The following is an 18855-nucleotide window of genomic DNA, read 5'->3' as shown; positions in this document are numbered from 1 at the left end:
CTTAAGACTATGACTTAGATAACCAGAAATTACTGTGCACTGGGATAGCAAATTAAAATCCAGAAGTCAGTGAAGCCACAGGATATTGGATTTAAGACCATGAAGAGGTTGTCAGTGTTTATGACATTTCATTGCTGGAAAAACATCAGTGTATGTACTCAATGTGTGTATATATTTGAAGCTCGGTGAAAGTCTAAGTCAAATCGATAGGAAAACTTGTCATCATAAGCAATTGAGCACCCCCAGTTACAGTCAGTCATGGGGACCAGAAACAAGTCTGAATGTATATGCTATGAAGGAAAGAGAAGCAGCATTATTCTGATGAAACAGAACTGAGACATGCAGTTTACTGAAGTTAAAAACTGGACTTTGGTTCCAGCTCAGTATGGCTCGTTGTCTGGTGTAGTATTAACGTGAAATAAGAAAATGAAAATTCGGGGGAGTGAGCTGGTGAGAACCCCGCAGTCTGCTCTTTCACTCCCAGTTGGCTTTATGTTGCCTCGGACAGGGGTGAGTGGTGTCACTGGGGTTAAAAACAGACACAAGTGACATTGTTGAGTTTTCTAAGTATTGCAGATTTGTTCCAGGTCTGTTCAGAAGATACACATTGATGTTGTTTCTTGGAGCACGAGTTAAATCCCTAAATTCTCGATTCATCAGTTTTAGCTTGGCATTTAAGTCTGTTTGAATTTTACTTGTCCCACCCTACTTGCTAATCAAGCAGAGCATTTTACATTTCCTAATCCTTTGATTAGGATTTGTTTGACTCAATCAGATCCTTTCTGAAAAAATACATCAATAAACTGGGACAGAAAGGTAAAACTTTAATGATCTTCACAGGTTCTTTTTAGGGGTGTTCTATGGATAACAGCATGAGACATGACTGACCTGTTAAAGGTTTTTGTCCTTTGCCTCATCCAACTTAACCTTTTGCCTTAAAAAGGGCAATATTTCTCATGAAACATAATCTCCTATCACTTCTGACCACACATCCAACCTATAATGTTATCTGACAGTAAATACGTAGCCTCATCAAATCACTTACCTTCCCATGTTTCGGCAATGATTTTGAGGGAATCTGAACAAATTACATCTCAAATGCTACAGCTGCTCTCAAACAGCAGAACTAATGAATTGTCATGACTGCGAGAGAGGGAGAGGTGCCTTGCATCCGTAATCCCAGACAGCTGACAGGATGATGCCTGATCAGGTTTAGTCACCATCGCTAATGACACACTGAGAAATTATAGCCACTTTTAAGTTAATAGCTGGTAAACACCTAGCGACAATTTATAGCAAAAAAGGACTTGCCCTGCAGCTTAAAAAGGGGGCGGGAAGGACACTTTATACTGCGGTGCTACCCTCCAGCAGCGACTGTCCAACCCAAATTACTATAAACAGATGGCCCTGGTTATTTCTGAGGCTTTTAAAATCTCTTCATATTTATAGCTTTTTAATATCCCTGATATTCTGGTTCCAAAGGCATTCCAAATACAAAAACTAAGGAGAGTTCCATTTTAGAAATTTTTTTTTTTTTTGGTGGAGATATATTAACGCTTCAAAAGCAAGTCTACTCAGTCATAAGCAAGAATTCAATTATTCTCCTCGTCTGTCAGTTGTTCTTCTCAGCTAAGTATGTAAGGTTATAATAAAAAATGTCAGTGGTGTGGTGGTTATACCAACAAAAAATCATTTGCTCTCTGTTTTTATCTCAAGATACTAAATCTAACATGCCAGTTGTATCTCTAGAGTGGATTTGAGTGAGTCATGAATACTAGCCCAGTCAGCAGAGTTTTAAATCAATCCTAGTGTTCTGTAAAAACGGGAGTTACCTTGTCAGGTTTGAAAATGTTAATGGACTAGCTGGCAAGCATGACTTGAATGAGAATTTGAAACTTAAATTTCACTATGCTCATCTTTTTTTTTTCTTTTTTTTTTTTCCTTTTTTCCCTTCTCTTCTTTTTTTTTTTTTAACTTCCTTTGCCCTCCTCAAAAGTAACTTGCATAAATTGTCTGGTAAGCCAGACCAAGTGTTTCAGAATGCAGATCTATGACACATAAACTAAGGTGATGGCAATAGGTGAGAAAGGTAGGTAAACGACAGTAAAAACACAGTGAATTCAAGTGGGCCTTAAATCTGCAATACTGTACATACTTCTGTGCTGCTTTAGTGCTGCTTAATATTTATCAGCCTGGGAATTTTCCTTCCAGACCTGTTGCAGTATTCATCCTCTCTGCTATGTAAGAGATGGCAAAATCTAAAAACAATGCATGTCTTAATACTCTGATTCTGAAATGCTCAGTCTTGCTTTGATGTCCACATTTTGGAAATAAAATTTAAAAATCCAAGAACAAAAAAGACCCACACTGACGTTTTCAAAGCTAAAGAAAGTTTTTTATACTGATAAACTGCAGTAAGTAAATTTAATTTATCAAGATGACAACTGAGATGGAATTTGATTGCTGTTATGCAAATAGTTTATCATTGACAAAAGTAGAGCTGGTAAAGGGCCCTCCAATTTTTCAGGGAAGAGCACGACATATTTTGATTTATGGACAAATTCTAATGAGATAGTAGGCACAAATGTTTAATCTTTCAAAAACGATTGTTGTGGTTTAACCCCAGCCAGCAACTGAGCCCCACCACCCAGCCGCTCGCTCACTGCTCCGTGGTGGGATGGGGGAGAGGGTCGGAAGGGTGAGAGTGAGAAAACTTATGGGCTGAGATAAAGACAGTTTAATAGGGAAAGCAAAAGCCGCGCACAAGCAAAGCAAACCAAGGAATTCATTCACCACTTCCCATCGGCAGGCAGGTGTTCAGCCATCCCCAGGAAAGCAGGGCTCCATCACGCGTGACGGTAACTTGGCAAGACAAATGCCATCACGCCCAACGTCCCCCCCTTCTTCCTTCTTCCCCCAGCTCTATATGCTGAGCATGACGTCGTATGGTATGGAATATCCCTTGGGTCAGTTGGGGTCAGCTGTCCCAGCCGTGTCCCCTCCCAACTCCTTGTGCACCCCCAGCCTGGTCACTGGTGGGGTGGGGTGAGGACAGAAAAGGCCTTGACTGTGTGTGAGCCCTGCTCAGCAGGAACGAAACCAGCCCTGTGTTACCAGCACTGTTTCCAGCACAGATCCAAACCATAGCCCCATACCAGCTACTGTGAAGAAAATTAACTCTATCCCAGCCAAAACCAGCACAATGATGAAACCACCAGAGCTGCCCGAAGATGTGCTATGTTCAAATGTCCATCGTGGCAATACTTCTCAAAGATTAGCACAGAAAATTATCTGGCTGCAAAACCCGCTTGCAGAGTATTACAGCTCTGGACCTGACATTAGCACTACTTTTCCTTTTGCTGATGGATTTACTGTAATCCAGAGATGATGTCCCGAAACCTGCATTCAATCAGGAACCTCCCGCATAGTTTTATTCTTTCTGAGGACATACCATAACCTGACAGATGAGATTGCTGTTCTTTTTACATGACGGCACGGAACTCAGCATGGCCCAGTTTATCGGGCTTCTTTATGCTGGCATAACTTTTTAAACTGGTTTCATCTATTTTTGCACTATTCTGCAGATTAGACACTGAAGACCTTTGAAAGAGGAAAGCCTCCCAGTTGGTGAACTGAAGTGGCAGACCACTGTCTTCAGAGGAAGCTACATGAAAAGGTCTGGGACTGCAAGTGTAGCCTGTCACCTTGTTAAGCTGGTAAGTAGGGAAACACTACGTTCACCTTTCAAAAACTAGCAGGATGTTCCTGTTCACAAAGGAGAAAAGAATTTAAAAAAAAAAAAAAGGCAGAAGATATTTTTTAGGGGCTAAGTAGCAAGGACTTTAGGGAATTTTAAGTTGGGCAGATGCTTTCAAACTAGACTTCCTTGGATCTTTTTTTTTTCATTAGAACCGAACTGCATATATATGTCGGACAAATGCCCAAAATTTTACCACAGACCTCACAGGGTTTGTTTTTTAATTTAAAAATTTAGATTTTTGTCTGAACTGATTTAGCTGAACTAATTTACCTACACTCAGCTTTATACAGAAAGGAAAGATAACCATTCCTTATGCTCAACAGTTCTAGCTGGAAGGGGCCGTTCACAAAATTGCTCGCCCAAAAATCTGAACTCGCATCCTCTAGGACAGAAGGGAGCTCATGGCAGTGGTCCCCAAGGCAGGCAAATCTCTGACCAGTATGTTAAGTGCCAGGAGCAACAACATGGTGTAGGAATAACTAGTCATGAAGGCAGCTTTTTGCAGGCATCCTGCGCTTTAGTAGGGATCCCGGCACAGCATCAGGGCACCCTGTCTTCTCAGAGGGTCCATGTGCAGCAACACAGCCTGCAGAGGAATGTGGCATAAACAAACTCCTGCAATACACGTAACGGAGCTCTAGTTGTCTGGTGGAGGATGATTTATAAGTAAGCGGTAAACAAACAAAAGCATTTTTACCAACATTTTAAAAAAGCAATTGAAATAACTGAGGGAGATGTTGCATCTTTAGCCAACTTAAAAAAAAAAAAAAAAGCCTCCTGGATGAAACAAAATCCTGTAGGGGTGCCTGTAAAATCCCTTGGCACTACCAGTTTTTCAAGTGTTTCACTTCAATTTGCACTTATACTAATGAACATTCAAATATTTCTGGTCTTTTTGTTTGTTTTGGGGGTTGTGGGTTTTTTTTCCATCTGGCCCAACAGTGTGCTTCTAAGATCTTATGCTCAGGGATAAAACCATGCTCTTTGCCCACGCTTAGAGCACATGTTCCCCATTCTTCACTTTAAAGTGTCGCTGGTGCCGAGTCTGTTTGCAACAAGGTGGGTTTTTTTCCCCCGAACGATGGGCTGCTGTTGTTCCAGACATCTCTCAAATGTTCAGTGGGATGATGAAACAAACACCTGTTTGTTTCCACAGTCTGTATAATCTGTACCGTTTTTGCAGATGGTGCACTACACAATTCTTTGAGGTACGTGCTAAATAGTCATGAATGACTTGGAAGGAATGCTGGAAAAAAGAGATATTAAAACTTCCAGCAGTTTCTGCTCCCATCAGATTTTTAAACCTGGTTGGGTGAGAGAGAGCATAGAAGGGGGAAGAGGAAAAGGAGAATTTCAAGATTGCAAATGTTCCTGGGCTGCTAATGTGCCATTTTTCAGCTATGGAAGATGTCGTCTGTAATACAGAAATGAAGCGGTTTACCCTGCAGAAAGTAAGTGTTGCCACTTTATTGTTTTTGGCAGGAGTTGATGGTCCATCATTTGGACACATCAGGTACTTCCTTTGTGACTATCGTGTAATTTAAAATGACAATGTTTCAAATAGTGACAAAATGACACAGTGCCGATCTGTGGTGGAAATCTAGCACGGTGAGAGAGATTCAGCCAGGCAATATTGTCTTGACAGGGAGTTGGAAGAGCACTTTGCTTTTAGTTTATTTATTTACTGTGCTTTACCTTCGCTGATTCACCACAAGGGAATTAGGAACTGTAAGCGTGATCTTGGAACGTCTCTAATTTGTGGTTGGGGTACTGTATTCATAGCATTCTCTCTTCCGACATTTTGAGGACTGACTTATGCAACACTGTTCATCACTTTGGAAACGGATTTAAAATCAAACCTAGCGCATTTGCTATTGGAATATTGGAATATTTATGTCTGTCCACATAGTAAGGAAAAAACCCCTGCAGTTAAAACTCACTTGGCCAGTTTAAATTGTCACAATTGCTTTTCTGACTCTTAAATAGCAGAGAGTCTAGCTTCCATTTCAGAGATATGCGCTCTGCCGATCTTTCCCAACCCAAGAAATCCCTTGATGTGCACAGTAGTTGCATTATGACAGAAACACCGTACGAGCTGGTCAGCATTGATAGCAAATGGTAGGAAAGTGCCCCACGGCTGGGAATTTACTGCTGCCATTCCTGTGACGGGAGCCAGGGCGAAATCTCGACACAGCTCCATAATCCCATGCTGATTTTCTCCTGAGGGATTGAGTGGGACTTTGAGGATGGGCGTGAAGACAGATTGTGTGGCAACAAAAAAGGATTTGTTTTCTGTAGAAAAATACTGTATATTATTAATGTATTGATTAAATAAAGTCTAGCTGAAATGCCTTCAGCTCAGCAAGGACTAGAGTTACGTGAGGTTCTTGAAGTGTAGAAACACATACCAAACAAGGGCTAGTGAATGATCTTACTATATCTCAGAAGCTGGAGTTATTTCTAAATGTAACACAGCTGTTTAGACTGAAATTAATAGACAGGCACATTGTGACACTTTTTTCCGTAAGTCACTTTTACTGCTGTTCCCATGAGAGGTCGTGAGGTGGGACTGATTTACAGTGAGGATGGTGCCAGCAATAATCTCGTTCCCCATCTTGCCAACAGGTTTCTTTTAAAAGGGCTTCCTATCCTCCTTCCCACCTTGCTTCCCTCTTGGGTTGCAGGGGAAGCGCATGTTTAGGCAAGGGGTGGGGAGCTGGGGGAGGGTATTCAAACCAACCTAGCTTTAGCTCAGCAAAGGAAATTCTGTACGTGCCACCGCTGATAATCGCTATCGGAACCGCTAATACACAGGAGGATGTACCCGTCTCCTCTAGTCGTTTAAGGAATGTGAATTCTGCATCTGACTGGCTGGTCTATTCTTTTGCCTTATGGGTTTGAACTACTCAGGGGCCATAACCAATTGTAAAATGCCATAAATGGAACACTACCTTGAATGAAGCTCCATAGCGTCCTTCAGATTAGGAACTGGTACTTTAAGCATGACTGTCGTAATGGCAATTTTAAGAAGGTATGCTAACTCCTGTAGATGGTGTTTATTTTGTTGAACAAATTACACGGTGTTAACACGGAAGGTGTTTCTCTGCCCAGGAGTTGTTCTATGGCTGTGTTCAGTTTGAACTTCTCTCATTATTTCTGTGATTAACTTATATTTCTAAACAAACATAAACTAAAATGTCAGACCCCCAAATCTAAGGCTTGTACATACCACTTTGAAACAAAGCATTTTAAAAAAAACCCCATCTGTGCTGTAGGAGACTCAGATTTTCCAAGCAACACTTCAAAGGCTGTTTCAAAAGTCAGGCTGGTGTGACTGGTTAGCGATACACTTTTGAGATTTGAAGTCTGATTTCTTGCTTCTACCTTCCAGCCTATGGTTTTAGTCTTCTGTGGAGATGTGCTGAACAGAACAGCTGGCCTGTAATTGGGAGAGATGGCTGCAGACACTTACCTCTGTGGGTGTTACTCCTGTTCTTGGCATTATTGCAGTTAAAACGGTGATCATATTCAACTGCAGTGTCTTTCTAAGACAAAAATAGGCATGTGCCACTTACCTTTTCAGTATTATTGAATCATTTCAGTGTTGACTGATTTACTCTCTTTTTTTTTCCTTTTTTTTTTTCTTTTCCCCTGCTGATCCTGGGGTTGGCTATAGCATAGCAGAAGTTGTACATTGTTGCTGCTTACACACTATTTATCAGAAGTGAGCAGCATCTAAATGAGCTTAAAATTTCTGTTGTGTTTAGCATGATTAGAGTGACAAAATCTTTCATCCTAACAATCAAGAAAAAATCCAAAGTATTTTACAACTGTGCTCCTAAATTCTACAGTAATTCTGCAGCTTATTCAGATCTTGTTACACTAGCTGCTTTTCATGCCACATGTTACTGTTTTCTTATAACTCTGACTGCTCCTGGGCAGGTGCCCCTCTTATCCTGACAGTCGTTTCCTAATTCATACAAATCGGGAAGGCAAACTGGTGTGATCCGACTTACGTGAGTGTTGAAAGAGGGCTTGTACTAAGTAACAGATTGGGACTCCAGAAATCTGATTTCAGCTATTATCTTCAGCAAATATTTCTAGTGTGATCACACTTAATCCATTAATCAGTCTGGGTGTGATCTGCTCCTACCAAGATTAATAAATGTATTTCTTTTGATTTCAGTGAACTTTAGCTTCCTCATCCACTAAGCGTGGCCATTGCTTTCTTGTTTCTCATCTTTTTCTGTAAAACAGACAAAGCGCAATGTACGTTTAGGCATCTGGGAAAAATAAAATGCATGGCTCTGGTGGCATACGAGTAATGCTACTAATGATGGAAGAAAACAACCTTTTGAAGGTCAAGTTACTACACATCCAAAATCCAGAAAGCATTAGTCATGCCCTGAGAATCGATCTGAAATCTGATCAATTTTGGAGAATAAATCGCCACAGGAAACACACATTAAAAGATCTCTTACTGCTATTCCCCATGGAACTGATTTTCTGGAAGCAGACTCAAGTATAGTATTGGTAATAGGACTAGCATGCTGGAAGGAGGTTTGCTGTAATACAGTGACTGAAAAACTGAAAAATAGCAGGGAGAGCAGAAAGCGATAAATCCATCAGTGCTTACAGATAGAGAAAGTGAAGCTCCTTCTTTCAGCATTATTTTAAATGTTAAGTATATGGATCTCACTTTGAAAGTTTTAATGCTAGCATTTTACATTGGATAACTTGTAATAAACAAAAAGACCAACTCCGTGAAGACTTTAACATAGGATTACTAAATCCTGAGGGTTGCTACCATCTTAGAGCTCCTTATATTGCAAACTTTATGTAAGTAAAAAGTAAGACCATTTGACTCTTTCATAAAGCTAAGCATATTTCATAGTGCCGTACTGTAAAAACCCTGTCTCTTGAGAAACCATGTGTAGTAGTTGTAAAAGTATTTAAAAGTATGTAAAAGATTTATTCTAGGAATTGTCTGGGTCCATAATTTTTAATTGCTTTTATTACCTGTAGCTCAAGACAGAGGGTCAAAGAAGCAATCAGTAATTTGTCCTCTTGCCACATCATTTCATGCAAGGAAGTCAATGTCCTATGTAAACAGAAAGAAAGCAAAACCCAAAGATGAAAGCTCTATCTGGTATGACCTGGGATTAACTGGTGAAAAGAAAAAAGGTATTCCTAAAAAAAAAACAGTAGAGGGCTAGCACAGGTCTTCTCCCCTGAACAGAGAATAAGACACAACCTTAAATCCTGGTGGCTCTGCTCTGTGCCTGTTCAACTGGTTTTGGCTTTCAGTTTGTGCTAACATGGACTGGAACAACTGTAATAGCTGTAAGGGGAGGGGAAAAAAAAAATCTTCTGCCATAGTGTTCAGTTTGAAATTATTTTCAGGCAGAAGCAAGCTGAATGTAGTGCACAATACAATTCCTGCTAAAGGAACAGGCTGGCTTGGAAAAGAAGGTGGCTGAGACTGAGAGCAACACAGCATAAGAGAAATTCGAAGTGCAGTTTTATAAACTCTCTATTTCTCCTGCTCCTTCAGTTTCTAATACTCTGTATTTTTAAAAAAAAAAAAAAAATTGTGTCTGGATACTTTTTCCAGCTTTCTTTTGCTATTTGTATACTTACCTTTATTCAAACCATTTATTTTCAACAGCTCTCTTTCTGTCTTTCATCCATGGCAACAAAGAGCCAGCGCTCCTCTGCCAAACTAATACAGTCCTTCGCACAACACGCTCTCCGTGCAATGGTAGGTACAAATCCACAGCAACTGAATGGGTATTTATCGTTTGTCCGATGATGATGATGTGATAGTTCCTAGCAATGGATTATTAAGGTGATGGTGTTAGCCATGGCAAGTGGCGATCTGTCACACCAAGGCAGCCTTAAAATCTTCAAATCTTATACAGCTTTATCACACTTTCCTCTTTTTTAGTAGCTATTATCTATCAGCCGTTCTTCTTTCTTCTTCTTTCTCTTCCTCTCGCTTTCTCAGATGAGCAAAGAGCTTTGATGCTTCCATTTGCTCGCGCTGTGACTGGATCAAACGCACCATAATCCGCAGGGCTTTGAAACAGGAGGAGCAGTGAAAGAGAAGGATTGCAGTCAGATACAGAAGACATACATTTGTCTGTCGGTTGATTGGTCTGCTTTTGATGTTGACATTTGCGAGTATAAAAGCATTAGGGAGAAGTAGCAATGGCATTTTTAGCCTCGTGCTGCAAAAACAGCCAACTTGAATCCTCCTGTTTGGCTTATGGCTATGCAATATTCCTTCTGACCCCCCTCTCTCTTTCACCTGTGCTCCCCTTCTGCCATCTTCTCAGTTACGGCCTCTGTTGTTCTCACAGAAGCGATCACTGGGGCGGCAGCAAGCTGAACGCAGCTACTGCTTTAGCTACTATTCGATGTTGAGTTCATTGGGATTTCTACGTTACATTGTTTTTGCTTATTTATTTTGAGAGTGCTTTTGCTCTTCATAGAGCAGGTAACTTGGCCTTTTATGTACCGTATCTTAATCTGCTGAAGTCCTATACAACAATAAGAAAAATGCTAACCTAACTTCTGCGTAGCACTCTTTCATCCCATTTAAAAATCAATTAACTGTTTGGTATGATTGCTGAGCTTATTGTGGCACAACTCTGCATATCACTAGTTTGTTTATCTTTGATGTACAGTGAAGCTAGCAGATTATCACAAAGAAAAGCACCCTAGAACACTTCTTCTAAACCATAACATAAATGCATACACATATATAAATGAAATTGCAAAGTCTCTGAACATTTCTGCTCAGTTAGTAATGAAAAATGTTATTTTTGTACTAAATACCATTATAAAATACTGTCTTGCAGTAAACTTCTAGTTATTATGAAGTGGTAGTCAGTGCTGAGTAGGTTTCTTTGCCTTAAAAGAATCCATAGTCCAGGGAGATTCTTGAATGGCAGTCTAGATATGAGAAATGTTATTTGAATTAAGCACAGTTTATATTCCTATCCACTTTTATAGTACTTTCCAGAGGCTCTACTTAAGTTTTAGGCTTTCTCTATAAAAGCACATGCAATAAAAACGTTGCTGCCGCCAGCTTGTATGCCTGAAAGCTCATTTTTTTTGCCCTAACTTTATCAGTTTCTTTAATAAAAGATATTAACTCTCTTCACAAACTTGTCTCACAGAGAGAAGAAAAATACCCCCTGCTCCAAAGAAAATACCAGTTATATTTAATGATTAAAACAAATCAGTGTAAGAGAAGACATAAGGCAACTACAAGAAAATTCTGGGGAGCAGCAAGCGATAAAAGCTACAATTTTCTAGCCATTCTGAAAGTGGGTTTTGGTTTTGGTTTTTTTTTTTCATAGTAGAATTGAGTTTTAAGGAAAATTTGTAAAAGTAGCAAATTTACTGAATATTAAACAGACTTCAGAGCTTTTTCTACGGAATACCAAATAAATACTAGACTAAATTGTAGACAGTCTTCAGCTGAGGACTCTCACTTCTTTCAGAGGCACTGGTCACTGAGACAAGGTGAGCTCAGCAAGCATCGGCAGCTTCTAGGTGATCGTGAGATTGCAAGTTAAGTTACTGCACCCTGCTTGCTGCAGCCGATCCTTCATTATTGTGGGTAAATGAGAACCGCAAAATAGAGCAAGAAATCTTTCAAGACAGTGGTTTTAAAAGTGCATGGGTAGGACTTGTCAGTAAGTCAGGAAAAGAAGATGGAGCAGTAGGAGATACTGGCTTATCTTTACTGCAGTGGCTTAGCGTACTGCAGAGCTCTGAAACCAGTTTCTTCCATACTTTGGGCTCTCCCATTAAAGAGAAGCTGCCACCCATGTAACTTGTGCTCCTCAAAAAAAAAGGGTTATATGCATGTGACCAGGCCAAGATTTGGATTAGTTCTCCAGAGGCAGAGGATTAGTACAGTAGGCAAAAATAATACCCTTAAAGGTGGAAGGCTTTAAGGTTTTCAACCATACATATTTATAAACTGGCTCAGAAAGGTTTGGTTAACAAGATAAGCTGTCAGCAAGGGTCTCTTCCACCTAAGGTTATTTCCTTCCTAAAAAAAAAAAAAAGTCTCACCAAAAAAGCTGCACAGCCAAATTAAACTACACATTTTTCAGCTTCAGAGATTGTATTTCACCATGGGTATGAAATAGGTTTTATTGGAGCATGTGAAAAATTTGCAAGTGGTCTTTTTTAATCATAGAAAATAGTGACATTATTTAAAAATGTTTGGTCTAGCTATAAAGCATATAGGGTGAGAATATCTTGTTTCTTGCAGCTCACACCTCTGCAACTTGCTGAGAGCCCAAGGTTTTAGGATCTGAAATTCTTTTCACAGTGTCTGACTGGCTGAGGATTGTCCAGAGAGGTCAGGTTTCCAGCTGAGTTTCTCTGCCTTGTGAACAGAGGCAAGGACGTGAAAACCTGGGTCGCTTGCTCCCAAGGGATGAAGCTGTGGGGCATCCAGCTCCCCCAGCTGTGCAACCCTGCCAACTGTCACAGGGTGATGGGCGCAGGCTTCCCCTTTCACGGAGAGTTTTGTCTATTCGACTGCTTTCTGGCTCAGAATCACCTATTATTTTGAAACATTTGCTGTCCCAAGTAGCATGGCAAAGAAAAATGGAGGGAACAAGGTGTTTCTCAACAGCCTGAGTGACAAGAATTTTGTGAAAACTAACACACTCATGGAGCACTTCAGTTTTGACAAATCGGTATATTCTAATGGAAAGCTTTTACTGGGAACTTCTGGGTGGGCTGTTTTACACTCCTTTTTCTTGTTTGCAGCTGCAGATTAAAAAAACTTAACCAATTGGAACTCCTGTCATACGATGTCTTCCTCCAACTTCAACCGCTCCAAAGGCTGTTTGGGAAGAAATGCTCTCCAAGTACTTTTACAGGAAATTGGTTTTTTGGCAGACTGACAGAGCTGCTTCCTCTGGAAAACACAAGTGAGGTAGGAGGTGAATTACACAGGACAACAAAAAGACACTTCCTCAACTGAAAAGATTCAGTCTGGCATGTATCAAAAGTGGCAATACATTAATGAGAGCATTTCCAAGAAGACCCATTTATAGCAGTGTCTGTTAAGCAGCCAAACCATAGTCACCACTCTCTCCTTTAACTAGTAGTGTATTTTGTGAAAAATAATTATAAACACCCTTAACAACAGTCAGGAATCTGCGGTTCAGGCAGTTTGGGTAGTAAATTTTATTATCATATTGCAGAATAGAAATGCAAACATCAAGCCTTCAGGACGAGAAAAATTAGCTTGCTGGTCAGCTATCGCTGTGTCATTCAGCTTCCATTTAGTCAACTTTGAAATGAATATATTACTATTATTACTATTTTCCAAAGGGATTTAATATGTTCAAAATGACACTTCCATAGAAGTAATGATAGACATAAAATCTTGCTGCATTATTAGTAAGAAATATAATTACCGTCAACAAAGCATAATCATATTAAAAAAACCCTTCTGGTCCTACAGATTGGGCATTCTGTCTTCTGCATACTATTGACTGCTTAAATGAAAGAAACAACTCTGATGAGAAGGCTGCAGAACAAGCAGATACTCAGCAAATCCTGCAAATGAAACTAGCAGCCGTAGAGACATGCAGCTCCAACAGCACGCAGCTTCTGTGCCTAGGAGGTATGTATAATGAGTAAGATGTCAGTAGATTGAACATCTCGTATCTGATCCATGCCGAGGTCCACAAACTGTTAAAAAATACAGTGTTAGTCTCCACTTACGCCAACTGCGCTCCTTGTGGATTTTGCTCACTTGGTCCTTACATATTTGTCAGATGCTACCAACGCAGTCCAATAGGGATTGTAGTAAGCAATGTATCTATCCACCCTTATTCTGGATGCACTGGTCCTATGCACTGAGCAATACATAAAGCAAATGCATATCCCAGTTTAGATTCTTGATAATCAGAATTTTAAACTGTATTTTTAATTCTTGGGGTGATTAGCACAAATAGTGGCTTACGAGGGAGTTTTAGCAATTAAAAAAAGAAAAAAAAACAATTTATAAACTTAATTTGCATCGTAAGAGTAAGATGCATCAGCAGAGTTTCTGATCATGAAAAAAGGTATAAACGCAATGTCATCTTTCCAACGAGGGCTCCTCTGACTATAGAAGCCATGCAGAGGATTACCTCTGGTTTACTGCTGCTGCTTTCCTGCAGGAGCCGAGGGGAGCGCTGGGTGCAGCACAGATCAGCCGTGCCAGGAGCGCATGGTAGGGCTGCTGCGCCTTGTTCGCGCCCTTCCCAGCGCGGCAGCTGCCTGTGGGAGCTGTTGGCTGAACTGATCCTCCAGAATGCGTCCTCTGCGGGACCACGTGGTAAGAGAACCAGCACTGTAGTCGCTATATTTAGGCAATTATGTGGAGGTATTTCTGATCAATTTTTATGAACATTTTCTGTGACTGCTCATTCTGCTTATATATTGTGAAAAGCTTAATGATGCGTTTTACTTCAGTCTCTCTTCTGCTGTCTGCCTCTATCTCTGCTCTCAACAGTTATAAAGGCAGGGTTTTTTTATTCACCCTCAGTGAAACACTTACTGTCAATAGCAATTTTTAGGGGAACAAGCTATTATACAAAGGTCAGGGAATTTTGTAAAGATCATAATTGCCTAAAGGCTTCATTAACCTTTACAAAATAGTGGTTGCTGGATTACACAACATACGATTAAATGACCATTAACATCCAGAGCAATTAATGAAAGTAACAACCTCAAGGTACCGCAGATCACATAGATACTACCCAATATCGGTCTCCAAGCACCAGTCTTATTCCAGCAAATAGACTTGAAATAAGATGTTCTACAAATGACAAAGACTAGCTTCTGTGGAGTGCGCAATCCAGGCAACATATTTACCTATGTTTGTTAATGCCTGACAGAACATTACGGTGCGATTGAGTGGAATATCCAGTGCCAATAGCGTTGTCCTCTTTCTGCAGATATTCCAGAAATTGAGTCTCACAAATAAGAACCACTTAAAGTAATGAGACCCTGTCCCTTTTGTTTGAAGATATACCAGAGAATGGAAATCTCTATTTTCCCAAAAATCTTTTCAGGCACTAGGCCGATGATCCGTGTTCTAGTAAACAGGCACACAGAAGGGAGGTTAAAACCTTTTTAATCTACCTCTCCAAATAATCTGTTCAGCTTCAAACAAATGAAGCTTACCTTGTACTATTAACCTAAATGGAAAAGCTTACCCAGTTTCAGCATTGTTATTTCTGATGATGTTGAGTGTTTCTTTGTAACAAACCATCTGGCACTTTCCCTAATAAAACTTAATAAAATAACGTGTTGAATTGGAAAAATATATGCTTTATTAACTAGAATTGTGACACAGTTACAAACTTAAAAAAACAGATAGATATTGGTGTATATATTTACATAGAGGAAAACATAACCAAATAATGTTAAAGATAACAGATCATGTATTCAAGTTGGAAAAAGCAGAATTACGGTCTTAATCTTAATTTAGTCCCTTCTTTGTACATAGGTATGGAAGGGTGCCATCCAAGTGATTCCAGGCTTCATTTATTGTACAGTAATCAAATTCTCACTGAAGGTGGAGCTATTAATTTTCTCATGCTTTCCCCACTCTGGCGTTCATTGCTACAGTATTGAAGTACTTCTCAAACATTAACTAACCTATGCAATACTATTTTATTGGTGTAGAATTACACTCAGATGAAGAACAGAGATAGTAAAGCATAATGTGTTATCTACTAATTTTGGATGTACCTTATGTTATGCTTTTTTGAACAACTTAGAGTTTTAAATAGGAATATTTAAAGATGTACATGCCGTTGCTTGTGACCTCATATAAAGTTGTAAGTGCCAAGCATGGAAAGGTCAATTTTAGCTGGTGAAGCGTCTCAGCACAACTGAAGAACACTGCCTAGAAGGAGCAGAGGGCATAAACTTTTTTTTCATGCTGCGAGTATTTCTGTAAGAAGGAAGAATCTGACCTAGTCTACATCCTTGTTCATTTATATTCAGCCTGAGTCAAGGTCAGTTACTTTGATTCAAATAGGAGTGGTATAATCTGCATTGTACTAAAAAAACAAATCTTTGGGCTTTCATGGGAAATAATAATCTTTCATATTTCCGTTTGTTTTGTTTCAATCCTTCCTTTACTGAGTGAAGGTGATCGTGTAAGAGGTGATGGAGAGGCGCTGCAGCACGTCAGCTGAAAGACCTGGAGCCCGAGGTTATGAAACCAGTCAAAGAGACTAGAGCGGGCGCAAGAAAGTTGAGGGTGAGGCAGAAGAGCTAGGAAAGTACGGTACTGTGAACTTGATGAATACTGATAATTAGTTACAGTTGTGGATTGCATTATTATGTAAAAGGAAATGCAGCACCTGCTCTCTGTACACCATGCAGTCTTGAAAAGGAAAAATGTCAAATCCCACAGGATACTGCGCGTGAAGAACACAGACCGTCCTGGCTCTGCAATACGCTTCTGAAGTACAACAGAAGACTAGCGTGTTGGGTTTTTTCTAGTGCTTTGAATTGCAAGACAAAACTAATATAGGCAGTCTTGCTAAATACTTTGTATCACCATGACAGAAGAGCCAAAACCTGCATATGGATAGTTAACCATTGTCAAATATGTTTCTACCATTTTATTAAATATAGGCATGTCTACCATCAGGTAGGCTACCATCTGATATGAAAAAATGCAGCTCTTATATCATATGGCCTTTCATTTACTGCCTTTACAATATATCCCTCATTTTCTGTTGTTTATTGAATAACATAGTCTTATAATCACATACATAGAAGGTTTGCTGAAATGAGATCTTTCAGTAGCTCTCCTGTAATGTCAGGTGGGCATATACATGTGAATGTGTTTTCCTGGGAAGAGCTCCTCTCTTTTTACCTTCTTTGGGTTGGCTTCTCTGATTTTTGTAAAATTTTTACTTGGACTTCCTGTTTATCTAACAAAATGCCACTTATCTGGAAAAAGGTATAAAGTATTTAATGAAGAATTTTTTTTTTTAATATATATATTTATATTTTTAATTTAAGGTCTTACATTTAGCTGGAATATATTCATACCTATAAAAGCATTAGCGAAACAGCTTGGTTTTTTTTTTTTTTGGTTATTTGCCAGTTTGCTTAAAAACGTTTAGAGAGGAATTACTACCTGCTCATCTCTAAAAGCAAGAAAGAAAGGTGAACTGGTTGCATAGCAACAGCACCTACAAATAAGCAGGCATTTTCAGATATTATACAACATTATAGAGAAGAAAGAAATGCAATTTGAGCCATGCTGAATATTTTATAGAAAACTTGCTCTCGAGCCTACTGATAGAACAGCCATTTCCCCTAGGAAAGGAACCTAAAATTTGACTTCTTGATTGATAGCTTTGAGATCCAAGATGTAGACTTTACTAAGCCATAGTGCTTTTTTTATTACCACAACTTGTTCTACAATGAGCTTCAGATGAGGTACTCTAGATTGCTATGAAAATCCGTGGAATGCAATCACTTCCAGAGAAAGTGCGCTTTATAACTTACTTTAACTGTAACTTGTGTCTGTTTTTTATCGCTAACTTACAGCATCCATTAATTAATATCTGATAAACCAAAAATGCCATTTAGTCCTTTGTGTGCAGAACATCCAAAGATCTCCAGAAAGGTACACTGGTGCTAAGTCCAAGTATCATCAGACTCTCTATGAAGTTAAATACTTAACAGTTGGTTTCTACATTGTATGTTTTTCTCTGTACTCTCCCATTTATCTTCCCCCTCCTGATTACTGTGGTGCTCGCTGTATGAAACTGGCATTTCAAACTTTTAGGGTGGCTGTTTCATTTCTGTTGTTAGTTGTCTTTTCAGGAGCAGCTATTTCTTTGTCTCTGCAGTTTTACAATTTTGGGATGTCGGGAGTTAAATGACATAGTTATGATGAGTTTCCGATTTTTCATGTGTCTTTCTGAAGAAGCTAGTCTCTAGTCCCACACTTTGAAACTGCACTCAGAAATTTTCAGTTAAGGTTAATTCTGTATTTTCCCTATTTCTGCTTCTTGTCTGCCCAGTCCTTAAATCCTCAAAATTCCTGGGCTGTTATAATATCCACCATACTCATTTCAGACCATGGATGAACACGAGACCATGATATTGATGAGTTAGTTTTATACGTTTGGATTTGAATTTCTAATCTGCAAGCCATTTATATTTTCTTCCCTTCTTTCATTAAAGAAAGTGAAGGTACCCAGAATCAATCAATGTTTTATTCTGTTTTCTTTAATAAATAGGATCACATTGCAAGTCAGACTTAAGCACTGAAGTTCAAGTAAGTATTATTACTTGTGTTTATTTATTTTATGGAGCTGTAATTCAGCATAGAGGGGAAGATACGAGTGTGAAAAAAAAAATGAGAGAGAAAAAGACATACACTTAAGTACAAGTAACTGGCTTTTTTAATGTTCCCTTCTGAGCTGTCCGTGAGGGTCACATTAGCAAGCTATGGTGACAAGCATTTTTAGTTTTCACAGAAGTTAATGTTGTCTTGAAGTAATTAATTGGCAAAGAAGCTACTTAGTGTTATCTGGGGTATTGTAGTTATATTGCTTAATATAATTTATTCCCATTTTTCTCTACCAATATAATGAGTCTTAACAAACGAATGCCCTCAACTTTCCTGGCAGGAGACATTCTGATGGAAGGTGACCACTAAGCTTAAAATAACTCTTCCCAAATTTTGAGAAATTCCCAGCTTCAAGCCAGTTTATCACCAGAGTTACCACACTTCAGATTCTGAATTTCAACTCATGTTTAGCATTATTAGCTTACAAAACACGTAGCTCCAATACAAGTTAAAGGCCATGACTATGTAACACAGAAAAGGTAGCTTCCAAGGTGCCTATTGGGATGGGAAGCGTAAGTAAAATACTGTTGTAATTATTATTGATATTTGAAGTCTAGGAGCTGTGACAGAGGATTAATTATGCCCCCTGTTTCTTGAGCTGTGAATAAGCAAAGTAATTTAGTTGAACTTCCATTGACATCTTGCCAGCGTATGTGCTCATTAATGTGATTTGTGT

The 18855-nt window shown here is 39.3% G+C and overlaps 1 long non-coding RNA gene across 2 annotated transcripts; it reads left to right on the top strand.

Moving 5' to 3' along the window:
* Positions 1 to 1313: 1313 nt before the first annotated feature.
* LOC142083770 (uncharacterized) lies at positions 1314 to 18020 on the top strand. Of its 2 annotated transcripts, none has more exons than XR_012674167.1 (6): positions 1314 to 3716; positions 9429 to 9521; positions 12560 to 12728; positions 13263 to 13424; positions 13966 to 14123; positions 15950 to 18020. It is a non-coding gene; the product is annotated as an uncharacterized LOC142083770 (long non-coding RNA). The 2 variants fall into 2 exon arrangements; XR_012674166.1 differs by lacking the exon at positions 1314 to 3716 and adding an exon at positions 5009 to 5211 and having other exon boundaries at positions 8786 to 9521.
* The last annotated feature ends 835 nt before the right edge of the window (positions 18021 to 18855 follow it).

Source organism: Calonectris borealis, chromosome 6 (assembly GCF_964195595.1).
Source record: "Calonectris borealis chromosome 6, bCalBor7.hap1.2, whole genome shotgun sequence".
Classification (NCBI taxonomy): Eukaryota; Metazoa; Chordata; class Aves; order Procellariiformes; family Procellariidae; genus Calonectris; species Calonectris borealis.
This window is presented reverse-complemented; position numbering and strand designations above follow the sequence as displayed.